Raw genomic sequence first — 21,815 nt, 5'->3', positions numbered from 1 at the left:
CTGCTGATCTTTTGGTTAGTAGCTAAGCCCTTAACCACTACACCACTAGGGCTCCATTAAGTATTAAATAAATGTTGGATGTCATATTTTCTTGTAGCTGTAAATAGGTCTTCATAATTGTTTTCCATTCCTTGATATAAGTAATAGATGGACAGGTTAGTGTTGTTACTAGGTGCCATTGAGTTGGTTCCAACTCATAGTGACCCCATGTACAGCAGAACGAAACATTGCCTAGTCCTGTGTCGCCCACACAATCGTTGCTATGCCTGAGCCCATTGTTGCAGCCACTGTGTCAATCCATCTCTGGGAGGGTCTTCCTCTATTTCACTGACCCCCTACTTTACCAAGCATAATGTCCTTCTCCAGGGACTGATCCCTCCTGATAATATGTTCAAAGTACGTGAGACAAGTCTTCCCATCCTTGCCTCTAATGAACATTCTGGCTGTAGTTCTTCCAAGACAGACTTGTCCTTTTTTTTTTTTTTGGCAGTCCATGGTATATTCAGTATTCATCACCAACACCACAATTCAAAGGCATCAGTCTTTCATCAGTCTTCCTTATTCATTTTCCAGCTTTCACATGCACATGAGGCAATTGAAAACGCCATGGCTTGGGTCAGGTGCACCTTAGTCCTTAAATTGGTACATTACTTTTTAACACTTTAAAGAGGTCTTTTGCAGCAGATTTGCCCAACGCAAAGTGTCTTTGATTTCTTGACTACTGCTTCCATAGGTGTTGACTGTGGATACAAGGAAAATGAAATCCTTGACAACTTCAATCTTTTCTCTGTTTATCATGATGTTGCTTATTGGTCAAGTTGTAAGGATTTTGGTTTTCTTTATGTTGAGGTGTAATCCATACTGAAAGCTGTGGTCTTGATCTTCATCAGTAAGTGCTTCAAGTCCTCTTCACTTTCAGCAAGCAAGGTTGTGTCATCTGCATATCGCAGGTTGTTAATGAGTCTTCCTCCAATTCTGATGACAAGTTCCTTTTCATATAGTCCAGCTTCTGGGATTATTTGCTCAACATACAGATTGAAAAAATATGATGAAAGGATACAACATTGACACACACCTTTCTTATTTTAAACCACACAGTATCCTCTTGTTCTGTTTGAACGACTGCCTCTTGGTCTAACTACAGGTTCCTTATGAGCACAATTAAGTGTTCTGAAATTCCCATTCTTTGCAATTTTATCCATAATTTGTTATGATCCACATAGACAAATGCCTTTGCGTAGTCAATAAAAAAACAGGTAAACATCTTTCTGGTATTCTCTGCTTTTAGTCATAATCCATCTGACACGACCAATGATATCCCTTGTTCCATGTCCTCTTCTGAATCTGGCTTGTATTTCTGGCAGATCCCTGTCAATGTACTGCTGCAACCTCTTTTGAATGTTCTTCAGCAACATTTTACTTGTGTGTGATATTAATGATATTGTTAGATAATTTCTGCATTCTGCTAGATCATCTTTCTTTGGAATGGATAGAAATATGGATCTTTTCCAGTCAGTTGACCAGGTAGCTGTCTTCCAAATTTCTTGGCATAGACACAGTGAGTACTTCCAGCACTGTATCCATTCATTAAAACATCTCAACAGGTATTCCGTCAATTTCTGGAGCCTTGATTTTTGCCAATACCTTCAGTGCAGCTTGGACCTCTTCCTTAAGTATCATCAATGCCTGATCATATGCTACTTCCTGAAATGGTTGAACATTGACTGATTCTTTTTCATAGAGTGACTCTGTATTCCTTCCAACTTCTTCTGATGCTTCCTGCTTCATTTACTATTTTCCCCGTAGAATTCTTCACTATTAAAACTACTCGAGGCTTAAATTTTTCCTTTAGTTCTTTCAGCTTGAGAAATGCCAAGCATGTTCTTCCCTTTTGGTTTTCTACCTCCAGGTCTTTGCACATCATTACAACACTTGGTCTTCTCTAGCTGCCTTTTGAAATCTGTTCAGCTCTTTCACTTCATCATTTCTTCCTTTTGCTTCATCTACTCTACGTTCAAGAGCAACTTTCAGAGTCTCTTCTGACAAACATTTTGTTTTTTTTTTCTTTCCTGTCTTTTTTTTAATGATTCTTGTTTTCTTCACGTATGATGTCCTTGCACAACTCATCTGGTCTTCAGTCATTAATGTTCAATGTGTCAAACGTATTCTTGAGATGGTCTCTAAATTCAGGTAGGATATATTCAAAGCTGTAATTTGACTCTTGTGGACTTGTTCTAATTTTCTCCAATTTCAACTTGGATGAGTGCATGTGAGCAGTTGATGGTCTATTTCACAGTCGGCCTCTGGCCTTGCTCTGACTGATGATATTGAGCTTTTCCATCGTCTCCTCCCACAGATGTAGTTGATTTGATTCTTGTGTATTCCATTTGGCAAGGTCCACATGTATAGTCATCATTTATGTTGTTGAAAAAAAGTATTTGCAATGAAGTTGTTGTTCTTTCAAAATTTTATCGTGTGATCTCCAGCATCATTTCTATCACCAAGACCATATTTTCCAACTACCAATCCTTCTTAATTTCCAACTTTCCCATTCCAATCACCAGTAATTATCAGCACATCTTAATTGAATGTTCATTCAATTTCAGACTGCAGAAGTTGGTAAAAATCTTCGATTTCTTCCTATTTGGCCCAAGTGGTTGGTGTATAAATTTGAATAATAGTTGTATTAACTGGTCCTCCTTGTAAAAAATGTGGATATTATCTTAAAATGTTCTTTTTGACATTGAACGTGATGCCATTCCTCTTCAAGCTGTCATTTCCGGCATAGTAGACCATATAATTGTCTGTTTCAAAATGGCCAATATCAGTTCATTTCATCTCACTAATGCCTATGATCTCGATGTTTGTGTGTTACATTTCATTTTTGGCAATTTCCAATTTTCCTAGATTCATACTTCATATATTCCATTTCTGATTATTAATGGATGTTTGCAACTGTTCCTTTTGAAGAGGTAGCTCTTCCCCAGTAGTAATTTGAGTGCCTTCCAATCTGAGGGACCCGTCTTCTGGTATTATATCAGAAAATGTTCAGCTGATATTCATAAGGCTTTTGCTGGTCAGTTTTTTCAAAGGTAAACTGTCAAGTATTTCCTAGTCTGTCTTAGTCTGGAAGCTCCAATGAAACCTGTCACCAAGGGTGACCCTGCTGGTATTTGAAATACCAGTGGCAAATCTTTCAGTATCATAGCATTATGCAGGCCACCACAGTACATCGTACGGACAAACATGTGATGGGACAGATTAATACTTATAACTAAAACAATGTCTAGAATATCATCATTTTCTTGACCAAGTTCCCTAAGCCCCAATTCCCACAGGGCAACCTGATAAGATCCTGGTGATATCTACGTACATATTTGGTTATTTTATAGGAGAAAAACATTGAATATGTATTATAATACCATATTCATAGTACAAACTCATTAAAAAGTTATTAAATAAATTTTTTTTTTTCAGATTTATAAAACAAATCTCTATTAGGATGTTCTACTAAGAAAAATCTTAGGATATTAATTACACTGCCACCTTATTTTGTTTTGTTTTTCTTTTGTCCAGCATTAATTAATTTCTAAAAACATATATAATTACCTAAGATCTGAGAAAATCATATCTAATATAGCTACTCTGTTCCATATACAACTCTACTATATACTTAGCTGCTTTATCCATCTTCTTAAGTTGGTTTTTGCTTTGTTTTGTTCTTTGCAAGATCAAATAGACAGGACCTTAGATTAGCCCATGTCTCAATGAGAGTATCAGTATGAAACTACCTAAGAAGCTTTAAAATTCCTTGTACAAGTCATAAGTCAATGTTAACCCATACAAACCAAACCCATTGCCATCAAGTCAATTCCTACTCATAGTGACCCTATAGGACATAGTAGAACTGCCCCATAGGGTTTTCAAGGACTGGCTTGTGGTGGATTTAAACTTTTGGTTATCAGCCAAGCTCTTAACCACTGTGTCATTAAATGTACATAAAAGATGCTTGTCATGGATTGAATTAACCAAAAAAAAAAAAAAAAAAAACCCAGTGCCGTCGAGCCGATTCTGACTCATAGCGACCTTATAGGACAGAGTAGAACTGCCGCATAGAATTTCCAAGGAGCACCTGGCAGATTTGAACTGCCTACCCTTTGGTTCGCAGCTGTAGCACTTAACCACTACGCCACCAGGGTTTCTGGATTGAGTTATGTCCCCCAAAAAATATGTGTATCAACTTGGTTAGGCCATGATTCCCAGTATTGTGTGGTTGTCCTCCATTTTGTGATCGTAATTTTATGTTAAGGAGATTAGGTGGGATTGTAACACCACCCTTACTCAGGTCACCTCCCTGATCCAAGGTAGAGTTCCCTTGGGGTGTGGCCTGCCACCTTTTATTTCTTAAGAGATAAAAGGAAAGAGAAGCAAGCAGAGATTTAAGGACCTCATACCACCAAGAAAGCAGCACTGGGAGTGGAGCGTGTGCTTTGTACCCAGGGTCTCTGTGCCTGAGAAGGACTTCCACCAGGGGAAGTTTGAGGACGAGGAATCTTCCTCCAGAGCTGACAGAGAGAGAAAGCCATCCCCTGGAGCTGATGCCCTGAATTTGGACTTGTAGCCTACTTTACTGTGAGGAAATAAATTTCTCTTTGTTAAAGCCATCCATTTGTGGTATTTCTGTTATAGCAGCACCAGATAACTAAGACAATGCTTTTTAAGTGAAATATTCTATTATTTCAGAAAGGGTTGATCACATTATCTTGACTATTCCATATGCAGAAACTAAAGAATTGTTCACCTGAAAGAACCACCTGGAAGCTTCCTTGATAGCCTGGACATTACACTATTCAAAAGTTGGACAAAAATTATTTAGTACATGACCAGTTAATAGACTCTTTTGACATTGTTCTTTCTCCATAAAGTTATCAGGAGACAATGGTCAAGAAGTCATTCTGACTGGGGCATCGTACTTCTGGACTGTAGCCAAACAAACAAACCCATTGCTGTCTAGTCTATTCTGACTCATAGCAACTGTACAGAACAGAGAATAAAACTGCCCCATAACGTTTCCAAGGAGCAGCTGATAGCTTCAAACTGCTGACTTTTTGCTTAGCAGGCAAGCTTTTAACCACCATACCACCAGAGCTCCTTGGAGGCCACTTAAAATGGTTTAAACCATAATTCTACCTCAAATCCCTGCCAGGATACTCATAGTTCTGTGCAGATTTTTACTAATAATTCTTACATTGCATATAATTATTCATTCCACAAACATCCCCCACAGACACATGCACACTTATATTCACATGCACACACCATTAACTGTTGGGCTCATCCAAAGAGGGATTCAGGACCAAGGGTGTCTGAGAGGTTTTCAAAGCAGTACTTACGAAGGACTATGGAATCTAGGCCAGCCAAAACAGAGTAAGTAATGTAACTAAGGAAGTGAGGTAGAGAGGGATCATTGAATTGGAGGTCACAGTACGAACTGTGAAAATGGAAAGATTTAAGGATCAGATGTTGCAGTTGGGAATGGCTGTTTGCACTTGAGATGTCCAATATGGTGCAACTTAGGTAAATAACTAGGTCTAGTGTGAGAGCATGGGAAGGAATGGATAAAGGCAACCAAAAATGTGAGGAAATTGGCAGTATAGAAATGTAATATCTGATGAATCATGTTTTTTTCTTACATTGGAAAAAAATCATGTTTCTTTGTTTAAGAGGCTAAGAGACAGAGTTTTTACCATAGTAAATTCATTAGAGTAACAACTACCGCCCTGTGAGCTCTCTTAAGAGAAATCCAAAGAATCTTTGTTCTGGTACAATTAAAAAAAAAAAAAAAGCTCTCTGCCATCAAATCAATTCTGACTCATCGCAACCCTATAGGACAAAGTAGAACTGCCCCATAGGGTTTCCAAGGCTGTAATCTTTACAGAAGCAGACTGCCACATCTTTCTCCCATGCAGTGGCTAGTGGATTCAAACCATCGACCTTTCCATTAGCAGCGGAGCACTTAACCACTGCACCACCACATCTCTCTTACTCTGATAGCCATACTTAATCTCTTTCCAGCAAGCATGTGGGCACATGCTTCAACACATATGAAGTTGTTGTGTTTAAGGCATAGTGAGAATTTTGCTGCCTGAGTTTGGGTTCCCCCAAAATCAGACCCTGAGGTAAGAATTTGGGAAGTACAATTAAGGAATGGAGAGAATGTGACGGAAAGGGAGAGAAACAATGAAGAATGTGTGAATAAGCGACTTGCCTTCTGGGGCAGAGTTAAATCTATACGGACCATCTAAGAAACCAGATATGTTTTCACCTCAAATGAATTTGAAGAACCCAAAAACTCAATATTTATCTTTGTAGTTAATGGTCAGGTTGAAAGAAGAGTAACATTTTTTTTAAGGAGATGTACAGCTGTAAGAGACTGAGAAAGAAAACCTTCCAGGTTTGTGATTGTTCATGTGTCTTTCCATTTTCAACAATAGTCAAAAGTCTGATTAAAATTACCTAGAGCAATGTCTCTCAAACTGTAATATGCATTCTCATTCGTATCACCCAGGGATTGTAGTAAAACGCTGATTCTCATTCAGTAGGTGTGGGGAGCGGTCTGAGAGCCCATATTTCTAAGACAATTCCCGGTGGCCTCATATTATACTTTGAGTATCAATAGCCCAGAGTAGCTTAAGATACTCATCTGCTCCTGTACAAACTTAGGCAAAGACTTAAAAACCAGTAAGAATATATTCTGAATGTTCCTCTGTCCTCACCCATACCTTAAAAAACAAAAAAAGTTTTTTTTTCACCCATACCTTATGTGGGTTTATATCACAAAATTATCTATCAGTTAAGTACACACAGCTGGAACAAGGTCATTTCCTGGCAGTCCAACTGAGATCAGGGGTTCGCATTCATCAGAATTCTGGGACTCAGCTCTGAGGAATGGCACCATTTATAGAATGAGATGTTACAGGTTGAATTGACCATAACAAAAATACTTAAAACACTTCCAACAGGATATAGTAAAGGCAGTTATTCTCTGAATATCTCAATTGCTTAAATAAATTCATAGAGTATTTTCAGGCCAAAATTAATTAAATCAAATGCGTTGATTGTTAGATCTAAAATTTGAGAGATTATATCCAATGTTATCATTGTGGCACATAAACATGAAGCTTTTTTTTTTCAATAGTTTTTGCTGTTTTAAATAAAAACAACCTCATCCTGCAGTTATTATTTTTTTCTTAAACAAAGAAGGAATTTATATTCTGCTAGGCAACATATTTCAATGTTATACATTTTACTTTGTTCTTTTGCTTAAATGTCAGTTGGTTACACTAATGATTTTAAGAGTCGAAAGGATTAATCAGGCTTAATTGGCTTCATTAAGACACTGTTGGGTTTCCTGGTTCTGGTATTTACCATATTTTTACACAAATAACACTCGCCTTCTGCATTTGTTTGCCAACTCTGCCCTCCCCTCTGCAAACTATTTTCGTGTAAGTGCCTCTATGCCAATTTTTTTTTACACATTGCTGTAAAAGTGTGTCATTTACATAACAATAATGGTAAAACTCCTTCCCACCTTTAAGTCTCGCAAAATATATTTAAACAGCGGCATCTATATCAATTATGGAAATTAGGAATTAAGCAAGACACAGTTCAGGTGAGATAAACTGAGGCCTGGCTGAGTGATTCCCTACCAAGAAAGGAAAGGCCATGGGGAGAGTTAATAGAAATGTTCTCAGAGGAACTAATACCCTGGTTTTGAGTAGCAGTAGTAGAATGTACCCAAGTTCACCCAGAGGGCCAGATGAAAAGGCAAAACTTAGCTCAAAAGTATTGTAGGAAGCATACAAAAAGTGTTCGCACTGAATGAGAAAACTACGGGGCATTCTTGGGGCATAAGTCTCCAGCCCGCTTCCTAACCTGCAGATCTTGTATTTGCCAACTCCTACAACCTGTGAGCCAGCTGAAACCTCAACAGCCTGCTGTCAGACCCACAGATTTAGGACTTGTCAGCCTTCACAACCGTGTGGGCCATTTCCTTGAAGTAAATCTTTCTCTCTATATATTTATACATACATTTCACTGGTTTTGCTCCTCTAGAGAACCCAGACTGAGACAATGACCTTAGCTAAGTGATCAAGGTCAACACCACCAGTAATAAATTGTGTTGATACCACGTGCTTCCTGGCACGATGTGATGAGAAAGGGTATTGAAAGTAAAAAAGTTGGGTCCTAATCCTTTTTCTACCTCTAACTAAAAGAGTTAAGAAATAATAGCAGTAGTCTATATGAGAATCTACGGACCCCGAGGAAGAAGCTTAGCCTCTTCGAGTCTGTATTATGGAAATAATAATATATATTTTATTGTGATCAGTGGTTTATATTAACAAAGCATAGTATTAGGTGTTAGAGTGATTTAGTAGTTAAACAAGCATTTAGTTTAACTTCCTGTTTGCAAAAAAAAAAAAAGCACTTACCTTAAATTAGACAGCCTACCTAAAAAAAAAAAAAAAAATTTTTTTTTCACCTAAAGGTCATGTGTATATGTGCATTTATGTGTGTGTGTGCCTGTGTGTGTGTCTGTGCATGTATCTGTGTTGAGATTTGTGGAATATCAGGGTGAGAAGCAAAAACTAAATAAGATTAATTACCTGAGACACTTCCAAATCCGTATCTATATATGTGCAATAGAAGCTATACTATACTGTCACATGGCCCCTCTGGTTATATGGCTTCAAGAGCCTATGTAGTCAGATTTCTCTCATTCATCAGGTTGAGAAAGCTATATAACAATATAACGATAGGTTAAACCAAAAACTAAACCTGTTGCCATTGAGTCAACCTCATAGCTACCCTATAGGGCAGAATAGAACTGCCCTATAGGGCTTCCCAGCAGTGGCTGGCAAATTCGAACTGTTGACCCTTAGGTAAGCAGCTGAGCTCTTAACCACTGTACTACCAGGGCTCCAAAAGCTAACTTTGTCCAAATTAAATAGGTTTAATTCCTATTTTTGTACCTTTTTTCTGTGTGACTACCCATTGCCTTATGGATCTTCAGTCCGGTCACTTTCTGATAACCTATCTCAGGTGAGTTAAAATCTTCCTTGAGAAAAACTTTTGTATATGTATTACTATAAGCTGTCCTTCTATATAGACCCCACTTTGCTAATATTACTTCCTCTCCTTGAGCTAAACTTATCCTCCCTCTTTCTGGAAATTACTCTTTATCATTATATCTGTATATTTTATTATTATGCCAACTGGTTTTTCCAGCTTGGCAGAATTGCTCACATTGTATTATAAAGAAGAGTTTCCTTGAGGCTCAATTTTAATGTATGAGCCACGTAATGAATCCTTTATTATTAGCCACATGCCAAATGGAAGAACCCTAAAATATTCTATAAAATTTGGTTATGCAAACATACTGATATTTAGACAAAGCTGAAGCATAAGGGAGGACACATATTGCAAATTAAAAAAAAAAAAAAAAAGAAGTCAAAGTAATCACTAATCATCCTACCAAGGAAAGCTTTTGAAACCTTCTGTTGCTAATTATCTACTAAAATTTTTCTGCAGTCTTCTTCCATTATTGGTCCATTTGCAACAAAAAAAAATATATAAAGACACTCATCCTTTCAGGAATATTTACTTGGATACATATAATATATTTAATAATAGTTGGAAAAGAAAATGTTCATGGAATAGGGTCTAATTTTTCTATTTAAAGAGTATTTATGCCTTTGAATGTTTTTGAAATGCACTAGGAATGAATTATCATGATGCTAACATACTAAGAATCAGTGAACAGGTATTTAGGAGCTCCAACCTAGATAAAAATGACTAGAAAACAAGCTCTTGATAATTTACTTTTGTAACTGAATACTTATCTGAAGAGTTTTAAATCATTGTTCTTGGTTTAGAGGAAATGAAGAATTTCAAGACATGGTTTAGGGAAACATATAAGCTTTCTCGTGTTCTTTTGGTTGCACGGTCATAGAAGGGTAATTTATTGAGATACTGATTTGTCTCTTGCTCCTACTGTAACTCTTTCTCCTTTCTTGTTCCAATAAGACAGTCATATTCCTCTTGGAGAAGTTTGTGTATAGTAGCTCATTTGAAGATATTATGCTTGGTTGGTGGATCAGGAGCAGGTGTGGAGGGTAGAAGGTAGAAAAAGGGAGGAAAGAAAGAAATAATGTGAGAAAAGTGAGAAAGATTCCCAAGTCTGAGGAAAGAACAGTGTTGAGCAGATAGAAACCTATGAGTTTTGTCAACGCTCAGTCGCAGCCCCAAGTAAGTCTCAGGTTCTAAGAAAGAGATGGTGACATGTGGCATCTACGTAAGCTAGACCCTGGCCCCAGAGCTCTCAACATCTGCAAAGACACCCATGCTGGGGTGTGGCATGAAAGAAGCAGTTGCTGAATTCTATGGAATCACAAGGGCTCCAGGAGTAAAGATGTCATCAGCTACCAGAATGCACTGAATAGGAAAGAGATCTTCCCTGTTTATTGAACATACTTTCCTCACAAATTCTTGTGTGATTCTAGGTCACGGGAATGCCTCAATTCCCACCCCTCACAAAGAAATGTGTGGATGCTTATGTAACTTCAGTTTGGCAAGTAGAACTTATGACCTCTACACATTTTTTATAATCGCAAATTAACTTACCAAGTTTTTATACTATTCCTCACTCTTCAATGATTGGTGTGCATAAACACCTCAAACGATCATTATGGTTTTGTTGAACACCAGATTTCTTCTTATGCATTAGTCATCCTAGCAGCAAAATCAGGGAGGAGATTGTGAAATTCTAATTTATCAACATGTTTTCTAAAATTGGAAGAGTTTCCATCTCCAACACACACACACACACACACACACACACACACACACACACACACAGCCTCTCCAGTTGCCCCTGCACAGGAGTTCTTTGGATTCACTTCCCTTCAAATCAATGGAAGCTGACAATGATTGACCAGTTTATGTTGGTGTAGCTGTATTTTCCTTTCCATTTTAAAGTCAATGCTGTGTATACCAAGGATATCTTCCTTGTACCAACACTTCCAGGTTTAAGAAACCAAATAGTTTTTGTAACATCAATGGCGTTACCACTTTCAAGAAGAAATCTCTCAATGGAGCAAACTCTTCTTAGAAAAGGATTAAAGAGCTTTGCTCTGTGTAGCTGCCAGGAAAGGGAGCACATGGCTTCCCTCCAAGCAGAGCTCTTTGGCTTACATTCTCAACTAAGGCATTTTTAATAGTTCTTTTGAACTGAAAGCCTTGGAAACCATCTAATATTGTATCTGTCTCTAGGAAAGATACACTTGGATATAGTAGTTAACAAGTGCTTCACAATCTATTCTCTATGGTTATGTATTGCAATTTCTGAAAACCACTTCTTATTTTAAGATGTTGAACAGTAGTATCTAGGCCCTATTTGGATTAGGGCGACCTATGGAAACTTAAAAGTCCACGTTCTCTGACCCCATTTCTGAATTTTCAAAGACTGAAGAAACATCATCGAGAACCTTAGTCCTAGAAAGTTGCTATTAAAGCAAGTGATGTATTTGCCTTCTGTTTAATAACATATGAAGTTAAAGGACAGCTTCCAGATATCTAACAACATAATGGCTCTTGCCATTGTTGTTGTTATTGTTATTATTTTGCCATGGAAAAATTCTCTAAGCACTCATTCACTTATCCACTCAATAAATCTTTATTGAATTGCTGTACCAGGAAAGAAATTGTTCTGACCATAGTTATTTTGAATAGCAAAAAAGTCCATTGTAGAGGCTATTAGATGAGATCAGAGAAGGAATCAGGGCCAAATAATGTAGGGCTTTGTAGGCCATTATAAAGATTTGTCTTTTAACTCTGAATAAGTAAGGAAGGCATTAGAGATTTTGAGCCAGAAGAGTGTTGCAATCTTACTTAATTGTTAAAAGGATCATTCTGACTATTATGTTGAGAACATGCTCTATGGGGCAAGGTTAAATAGAGGGAGTCAATGTAGAAGGTTTTTGCAATAATCTAAATAAATGATAGGAGTTCAGTGGTAGCAGGTAGAGATAATGAGAAGGGGTTGTATTCTGAATAGATTTTAAAAGTAAAACTAACAGAATTTGATGTAAGAGAATGAGAAGAGTCAAAAATGACTCCAATGTCTCTGGCCTGAGTAACTGGAAGATTGGAAGTGATATCTACAGCCCTTTACTGAGATGGAAACCAGGAAATAGGTTTTGAATATGATGAGTTGAGCTATTAACTCTCCTAGTAGAGATGACAGGTAGAAGTGGTATATAGTCTCTGAAGTTCAGGGCCAAGTCTAAGATATAAATTTGGAGGAATATATAAAAACATAAGTTTGGGAAATAATCAGAGTACAGATCATACATAAAGCCATTAACATGAATGTCATCACTGAAGAGTCACTATAAACGGACTAGGAAGATCTCTGAGGTCTGAGCTTCGAGAATTCCAACACTAGAGGTAAGAGAGATGAGGAGGAACCAGCAAATAAAACTAACAAAGGGTGGGCAATGAGATAGGAGAAAAATCCAGGGAAGTATGGTCTTATAGTAAGTCATATCCATGAGAATGTTTCATGGAGGAGAGAGTGCTTAACTATGCCAATTGCTGTAGCTAAGTCAAATCAGGTAAGATTGAAAATTAGCACTCAGCCTGGAGGTCACAAATGACCTTAATGAGAGCAGTTTCAGTGCCTTGGAGGCTGCAAATTCTTACAATTCCTTCAAGAGATAAGGTTATGAAAGAAATTGGAGACATTGCTTATACCGTTTAGAAGGCCACAAACTTGGGATTTTTTGCATTTACTAATATATCTGCACAAAGAAACAAGTGAAGAGAACAGCCATCAGTTAGAAGCCAGGTGACAATGTCATCTGGGTTCCCAACACATCATTTTACAAGTCCCCTTTATGTGACTTGTGATTCCCCCCACCTTTCCAAAAATTGTTTGAGATCCACAGTATGTTTTGGGATCCACAGGAAAAAGGTGGCTTCATACTTAAACATAAGTTGTGTGCATGCATATGCACACACAGAAATCTATGTTTATATAGTACATGTATAACATCTGTATGTACATATAGATGTATTATGTGAGTGTGTGTGTGTATATATATATATATATATAAGCTTTGGGAATTTGATTTTTTCCATAAATAGAAAATGTTTTGAGTTGTGCTACAAAGATGGTCAGAGAAATAGGCTGGTAGCTGGAAGAAAATGGTGGGCAAGGGTTTCTTTTTAAGCAGGAAGAAATTGGATCATGTCAACATGACTGAGTTTCTTCCATCTTAAAAAAAAAAAAAAAGATGACAAGTAGAGAAATAAAAATAATGCTTCAGGGGAGAATTTCAAGATATTTACAAAATTCCTACTTAAAATAATCTGTTTTGAATAAATGTCTAGATAAAGACTGCACTTCCTGTATTTTCCTTACTTTAGTCTTTATCACCAGGTGCTCCTTGGAAACTCTATGCTACAGTCCTACTCTGTCCTATAGGGTCGCCATGAGTTGGAATTGATGGAAACGGGTTTTTTTTTTTTTTTAGTCTTTATCACACTTAGTGGTTAATCCTTGTATATATCATGTTCATATTAGATTTTAAGTTCTATAAAGACATAAAAGGAAACCCTGGTGGCGTAGTTGTTAAGTGCTACAGCTGCTAACAAAAGGGTCAGCAGTGTGAATCCACCAGGCGCTCCTTGGAAACTCCATGGGGCAGTTCTACCCTGTCCTATAGGGTCACTATGAGTCGGAATCAACTCGACGGCACTGGGTTTGGTTTTTGGTTTTTGAAAGACATAAATCAAATCTATCTTTCTCACCAAAGTATCCTCAGTAATGGCTCATAGTTGGATCTTGGTAAATAGTTTTGAATGAATGGATAAATTAATAAATTGAACAAATATACTAAAAGTCTACATTATAAGTGCTGAAAACTTGGTAAACATGATAAATAATAACTAAAACATCTATAATTTATGTAGAATTTAAATTACTGCATGAAAGAAAAATATAATGAATTTATAGTATTGCTCACTAAGGCAAAGTACAAATAATAAAATTAAAATTTTATTCACATTAGAAGAAAAAGTAAAATTCACAGGTGAGAGAACTACTAGTGGATTTTTTAAGAGAAACAAGTATGCTTTTCCAAATTATTTCCTCATATAATCAAAGGGGTATCTAATCATTTGCCCATTGGTCTATTTTCAGTATTTAGAATTATACCTTTTAACATAACAGTATATAATTAAAAGAATGTAGAAAGATAATAAGAACACAGGTTCCAAAGTTATACAACCTAAGGCTGAATTCCAGTACAACCCCTTACTAGCCATCTGACATTGGGCAAGTTGTTCTTTGTAACCCTCCTTCCTCTTTTGTAAAGTGAGAATAATAACAGTGCCTACCTCCTAAAGGGGGCATTAAGGGAGTTCACACATGTAGCTCACCTCAATGACTGGAACATAGGAAACCCTCAATATGTTTTGTTGTTGTTGTTGTTAGGTGCCGTCGAGTCGGTTCTGACTCATAGCGACCCTGTGCACAACAGAACAAAACGTGGCCCGGTCCTGAGCATCCTTACAATCATTGTTATGCTTAAGTCCACTGTTGCAGCCACTGTGTCAATCCACCTCATTGAGGGCCTTCCTCTTTTTCGCTGATCCTGTACTTTGCCAAGCATGATGTCCTTCTCCAGGGACTGATCCCTCCTGACAACATATCCAAGGTATGTAAGATGCAGTCTCACCATCCTTGCTTCTAAGGAGTATTTTGGTTGTACTTTTTCCAAGACAGGTTTGTTCGTTCTTCTGGCAGTCCATGGTATATTCAATATTCTTCACCAACACAATTCAAAGGCACCAATTCCTCTTCGGTCTTCCTTATTCATTGTCTAGCTTTTGTATGCATATCATGCGATTGAAAATACCATGGCTTGGGTCAGGCACACCTTAGTCTTCAAGGTGACATCTTTGCTCTTCAACACTTTAAAGAGGTTCTTTGTGGCAGATTTACCCAATGCCATGTGTCTTTTGATTTCTTGACTGCTGCTTCCATGGCTGTTGATTGTGTATCCAAGTAAAACGAAATCCTTGACAACTTTAATCTTTTCTCCGTTTATCATGATGTTGCTCATTGGTCCAGTTGTGAGGGTTTTTGTTTTCTTTATGTTGAGGTGCAATCCATACTGAAGGCTGTGGTCGTTGATCTTCATTAGTAAGTGCTTCAAGTCTTCTTCACTTTCAGCAAGCAAGGTTGTTTCATCTGCATAACATGGGTTGTTAATGAGTCTTCCTCCAAGCCTGATGCCCGTTCTTTTTCATATAGTACAGCTTCTCGTATTATTTGCTCAGCGTACAGATTCAATAGGTATGGTGAAAGAATACAACACTGATGCACACCTTTCCTGATTTTAAACCAATCAGTATGCCTTTGTTCTGTCCAAACAACTGCCTCTTGATCTATGTAAATGTTCCTTATGAACACAATTAAGTGTTCTGGAATTCCCAATCTTCGCAACGTTATCCATAATTTGTTATGACCCACACAGTCGAATGCCTTTGCATAGTCAATAAAACACAGGTAAACTTCCTTCCGGTATTCTCTGCTTTCAGCCAGGATCCATCTGACATCAGCAATGATATCCCTGGCTCCACGTTCTCTTCTGAAACTGGTCTGAATTTCTGGCAGTTCCCTGTTGATATACCGCTGCAGCCATTTTTGGATGATCTTCAGCAAAATTTTGCTTGCATGTGATATTAATGATACCCAAGCCAAACAAATATTAATGATATTGTTCTATAATTTCCACATTCAGTTGGATCACCTTTTTTGGGAATAGGCATAAATATGGATCTCTTCCAGTCAGTTGGCCAGGAAGCTGTCTTCCATATTTCTTGGCTTGCTCTTGAACATCAAGCAGCTAAAGCAAAAGGAAGATTTGATGAAGTAAAAGAACTGAACAGAAGATTTCAAAGGGTGGCTTGAGAAGATGAAGTAAACTATTATAATAACATGTGCAAAGAGCTGGAAATGAAAAACCAAAAAGGAAGAACACGCTCAGTGTTTCTCAAGCTGCAAGAACTGAAGAAAAAATTCAAGCCTCGAGTTGCAATAGTGAAGGATTCTATGGGGAAAATATTAAATGATGCAGGAAGCATCAAAAGAAGATGGAAGGAATACAGAGTCATTATACCAAAAAGAATTAGTCGGTGTTCAATATACTTTAGCTGTTACTATTTTAAATGATTATGGCACTGTATTTCTTCCCTACCTACTTTCCATGTTTTACTTAGATTGCAAAAGAGGTGGGATAAATGCTATCTATGCTCTATGTTCCCTGCTATGGCAAAGACTGCTAGCTTTCTCTCAAAATCTTTCCTCCCCTTTCTCCCCAGTAATAGAATTATTTGCTCATGTGGTTCCCAGTCACTCTCAATTTCTAGTCTCTCCATGGCCGTGCAACCAAATTCCTTTCATTCTGTACAAGGGGAAGTGATGTGAGGCACTTCAAGGAAGGTCTCTTGAAAGAGCAGTGTTCCTGTTCCATTGTCCTCTTTCACCCCTTCTCACTGGCTGGAGTGGGGATGTCCAGAGCAATGTTGGAAGTCACATATTAAGTCACTGTATTAGTTTCCTATGGCTACTGTAACAGATTACCACAAGTCAGTGGCTTAAAATAACACACATTTATTATAGATAGGTCTGAGGTCAGGGGTCCAAAATCAGGTCTCACTGAGATAAAGTCAAGATGTTGATTTGGTTGCATTTCTTTCTGGATGTTTTCGGGGAGAATGTTTTCTTACCTTTTCCAGCTTGCAGATGCTGCCTTCATTCCTTGGTTTGTGGCCCCTTTCCTCACCTTTAAAGCCAGCAGCATATCATCTTCAAATGTCTCTCTGAGCCTATGACTTCTGCTTCTATTGTCATATTTTCTCTAACTGCTTCCCTTGTTGCCTCACCTTCTTTGACTCTTCTCCTGTCTCCCTTTTATAAGGGTCAGTATGATTACATTGGGTTCGCCTAGATAATCCAGGATAGTCTGCCCATTTCAATATCCTTAGTTTAATCACATTCTCAAAGTCCCCTTTGCCATATAGTGTAACATACTCACAGGTTCTAAGGATTAGGATATGGACATCATTAAAAAAAAAAAAAAAAATAGGGAGCCATTATTCAGCCTACCACAGCTACCACCAGCCTAAACTCCTGAATGACCTCCAGGAGCAGAACCACTCATCAATCTAGAGCTCTTATCCTGGACTGTCACTAAGAGACAAATTTCTTTTTCTACAAGCTACTTAATCTGGTGGTTGGGGTGGTGGTCAGTTCGTTACATCAGTCTGGCTTACTCTATTACTGCCATTTCTATATAAAACAAAAAAACCAAACCCGGTGCTGCCGAGTCGATTCTGACTCATAGCTACCCTATAGGAAAGAGTAGAACTGCCCCATAGAGTTTCCAAGGAGCGCCTGGTGGATTCGAACTGCCGACCCTTTGGTTAGCAGCCGCAGCACTTAACCACTAGGCCACCGGGGTTTCCCCATTTCTATATACCATGTAGAATTGTTAATGTGATTAATCACATTCGTAGTATGTTATTTCTTTATGTGTAAGCCACTTTCCTATAACAATGCAGCATTTTCTATGTGTTAATTTGTAAATTATTCTTACCGTTCATTTTTTAAATATATCTTTTAAATAAATTCTATCTGCAATCAAAATTTTTCTTTTTCTTTTTTTTTGTAAGACAGGAACCTTAGAAATGAACAGTAAAGTGAGGCTGTAGCCTTATGTGTCAGAATTGATGATCTTGACCCTTGGATTCCAGGTGGATCATTAAAAAAAAAATCCTGCCAGTTATTCTCTAACTTCATACTGTGCACTCCATCTGTTAGCCCACTTGCATAGGTTAGGGGCTTGCTGGTCTGTCTTATTCTCCACTGCTCCACAGAGACAAAAATCAACTGACATATACACATACTATGTGTTAAGGGTATGTACTTAGAATGCATAGCAGAAGAATTCAAGGTCAGAATATAAGCAAGGAAAATAAAATATAGTAAAATCTAGCCTACCAAGCCTAGTAAACATAAAATGTCAACAAGGTTAGCAAAGGAGTCCTAAGGTTTTTGTTTTGCTTTTGTTTTTGGCAGGGGGTTGGGGGGCAGACACTGAGTGCTTGTTTATTCATTTTACATTTAGGATAGAATTCAGATTCAGAGCACTGATAATTTTAGCTTGAAGGCTATTGAGTTTATAATAAAAGCTTTTAACCAGCATGTAGTCCAAAGATGCTGGAAATGGTATCTGGAGTTTACTAAGCCAGTCCGTACGAAGCAATCAGATTTTCATTTAATACTATCCAATTTGGTGAGTCAGCCCCTAGCCTCATTCAAAATTGTGAGTTAGGCAGCAAAATCATTGTTTCAGGGGCTAAGGGTGTATTTTCACTGTGTCTGAGAGTAATACATATGCTCTCATTGTTACTGACAAGGACAAATTTAATATAATAAATCAAAGGAAATATGCTTCCATTCTGGGTTGTGAGGTCTTAAATTTCCCACATGTTGTATGTTTCCTAATATATTGGAAGTTCCCCACTAATTTATGCTGAACTAGTGATCTTAACTAGAAACCATATTGTTAAACCCATGGGTTCACTATGACATTGATTAAATTACAGGGTAGATTATATAGGTGACATATTTATTCATGCTCTCTACTATTTATTACAGCAATCTGTACAGGGTTCTGGAAACCCTGGTGGCAGAGTGGTTAAGTGCTACAGCTGCTAACCAAAAGGTCAGTAGTTTGAGTCTACCAGGCACTCCTTGGAAACTGTATGGGAAGGTTCTTGTCTGTTCTGTAGTGTCGCTATGAGTTGGGAATGGCTTAACAGCAACGGGTTTGGTTTTGGTTAGACCAACTTTATGTTCTGCTACTACATGGCGGACATGTGGTGGGAATACAGATGGTATGAATTTGAACAGTTAATAGATAAACAAAATTCAAAAGCAGAAGTTGCACGTTCTTCTGCCACCATCCTAGAATATGCGTTTGTTTAAAAAGGGACTATCCAAAGATAGCACGCACAGGACTGCATTTTTACATTTTCTCCCTTCTACATCATTTCTCCTCCAGCATCTATCCTCAGTTCACACATGCTTGATGAGTTAAAGTGCAAAATCTATTATACTAAAGAAAGGAAATCTTTAGGTATAAAATCTGCTCAGAAAGGAAATATTTTCATGTGAAGTATAACCGAGACCAAGAGAGTAACAGATACAGTGGGGAAGCAAGCACTAACTCGTCTCTATCCTCTACTGAAATCCAGTAGTGACATTTACTACAGACAAGGGTGGGAAAAGAGAGAAGGCAAAAAGGAAGATAAAATGATGATTGACTGTGAGTCAGTCTGTTGGCCCAGGTCCAAAGGATTCCCACCTGTGCTCCATGAGGCTGTAAACAGAGGTTCCTCATGCTGGGATAAACAGTTTTGCTGCTCAAGTGAAAATGTGCACTCTGGCATGAAGAAGACACAGAGTCTGATGTCTAGAGGATGCGCAGCATGGGAATATCAGGACACAGCCCCACTGGGGCAGATTTCAGTGACTTCCAAAGGCTACTACCTCTACAGCAGTGGTAATCAGGGGGGCTCAAGTGACTTCGTTAGCAGTGGTCTTTAAAGGGAACTAGAGTGGAGGAACATGATGGTTTCCAATGGTAGTAGAAAGACTCTTCATAAACCCATAAACAATATCCCCAAGAATTCCCAGAAATAACAGAATGAGAGTTTGAGAAGAACTGCTCATCGAAGATAAACAGAATAAGGTAAGAACTGGTGACACATTAGTTACCATTCCAAGTAACCTATATTCTATCCACAAGCAGGTGAGTCCTGAAGAAACAGAAGATCTACGGATTAATAAGCATTTCAAACTAATTATATCGATCATAATTTCACAAGGCTTATTGTTGTTTTTAGTATTTTTAGCCTTAAGTTAGCTGCATCTTCTAGTTCTAATCTTGGGACTTCTCTGTACTTTCTTAATAGTCTACATTTATTAGTCCTATTTCTACTCCCAAAGTCCCAGATTTCTCTAAGCAAATTTGTGCAGTAAAAAAAAAAAAAAAAAAAAATCTGTTCTTAGCCTCTAACATTGCTGTGTCTTCCCATTGTCTTAGAATAACCAATCCTTCTCATCCACATAAAACAGGCAAATTTTAATCCAAACTAAACTATTTGGTAAATTTCTCTTCTCTAGCCTTTTTGGTATCCTTATAAAAATTTCCAGAGTGCTAACTACATAGTTTTGATCTTTTTTTTTTTTCTTTTGCTAAATACTTACCACTCTAATCAATGTGCTTATTTTCCATATGCCCCAAACAATAAACTTCCTCAATCATCCCGCCTCATGTCCAGTTATGTTACAATTTGAACTCTCCCAAATCCTTACAACTGTTTCTTTTTAACTCTTGACATCTTTCTTGGCCCCTTTAAATACTAACTGACCCCTGTCAAACCCATTCACCATGGAAGACATCTACTTCAAGGCACAGATCAACTGGTCTTACTGTCTTTACAGTGTAAGGATTTAAAATACTTATTTATAATTTACAACCCTGTACACACTAATCCTCGTTAAAGGCCATCCACATTTGATCAGGTAGATGATCTTAGCACAGTACTTTATGTGCCGAACCTGACTCTGAAATATTTATGTAAGGTGATGATAGGTAACTATTAGCTACTAATTTTGACCACTCTCCCAAATAGCATTCAAGGTCCATTCTCTACCATCGTGTATGTGTTGCACTCTCTTTTTGGAATTTTAATTGGCTATCCCCATGGTCTCTACCCTTGTGGAAGACCAGTGTGAAACTAATAATCACAAAGAATTCATTAGATATTTCCAAGACTGCAAAACACAAAGAAGGAGTGATAGAGGGTGATGCATAACAGGTAGTAGTAGATAATTGTGGGTAACAGAATGATTGCTGTCAGTTCAGAATAAAGGCAAAGAGAGGAAGAGTCTTCCAAAAAGCTGGAGCACCATGATCAAAGACTCTTAGCTGAGAGAGAACACTAAGTATTCTAGCAAGTAAGAAACTAGTAAGGAGAGAGCAGAGGCAAGTAAGTGAGGCAAGGCCTGAGATGAGGCTGATGAGAAGCAAGAACTGGGTCTCACAGGGTCTTGCCCACCATGTTAATAAAATTAGACTTTAACCTAAAAAAAGTAGAAAGGCACTGAAGAGGATCTATTAGGGGGAATACAGCTCCCTTTCTATGTCCCATAACAGTTTGCACTTGCCGTTAAATTAGAAGCTGCTTAATGAAAAATATATATTAGTACCCCAGTGCTTTGCATCAAAAAAAAAAAGAAAACCAACCCATTGCTGACAAGTCCATTATGACTCATAGCAACAGTACAGTACAGAGTAGAACTGCCCTATAGGGTTTTCAAAGGAGTAGCCGGTGGATTTAAACTGCTGGTCTTCTGGTTGGCAGCTGAGCTCTTAACCACTGCACCACCAGGGCTCCAGTGCCTAGCACGGTACATTACAAAAAATGTTTTCAATAAATGTTTCCCAGAAAAAAAGATGAATGAATGAAGTAATTCTGAAGTTTTAGCAATGCTTTGCTTTTACATACTTTTGTGCTCATGTCGTGGTTGGATGTAATTAAAAGCCATCTAAATTAAATAAATGTTGGTGATTCTCTACCATTAAAACCAAAAAACTCATTGCCGTAGAGTCAAT

The sequence above is a fragment of the Elephas maximus genome, chromosome 6 (genome assembly GCF_024166365.1).
Source record: "Elephas maximus indicus isolate mEleMax1 chromosome 6, mEleMax1 primary haplotype, whole genome shotgun sequence".
NCBI classification, from domain to species: Eukaryota; Metazoa; Chordata; class Mammalia; order Proboscidea; family Elephantidae; genus Elephas; species Elephas maximus.
This window is presented reverse-complemented; position numbering follows the sequence as displayed.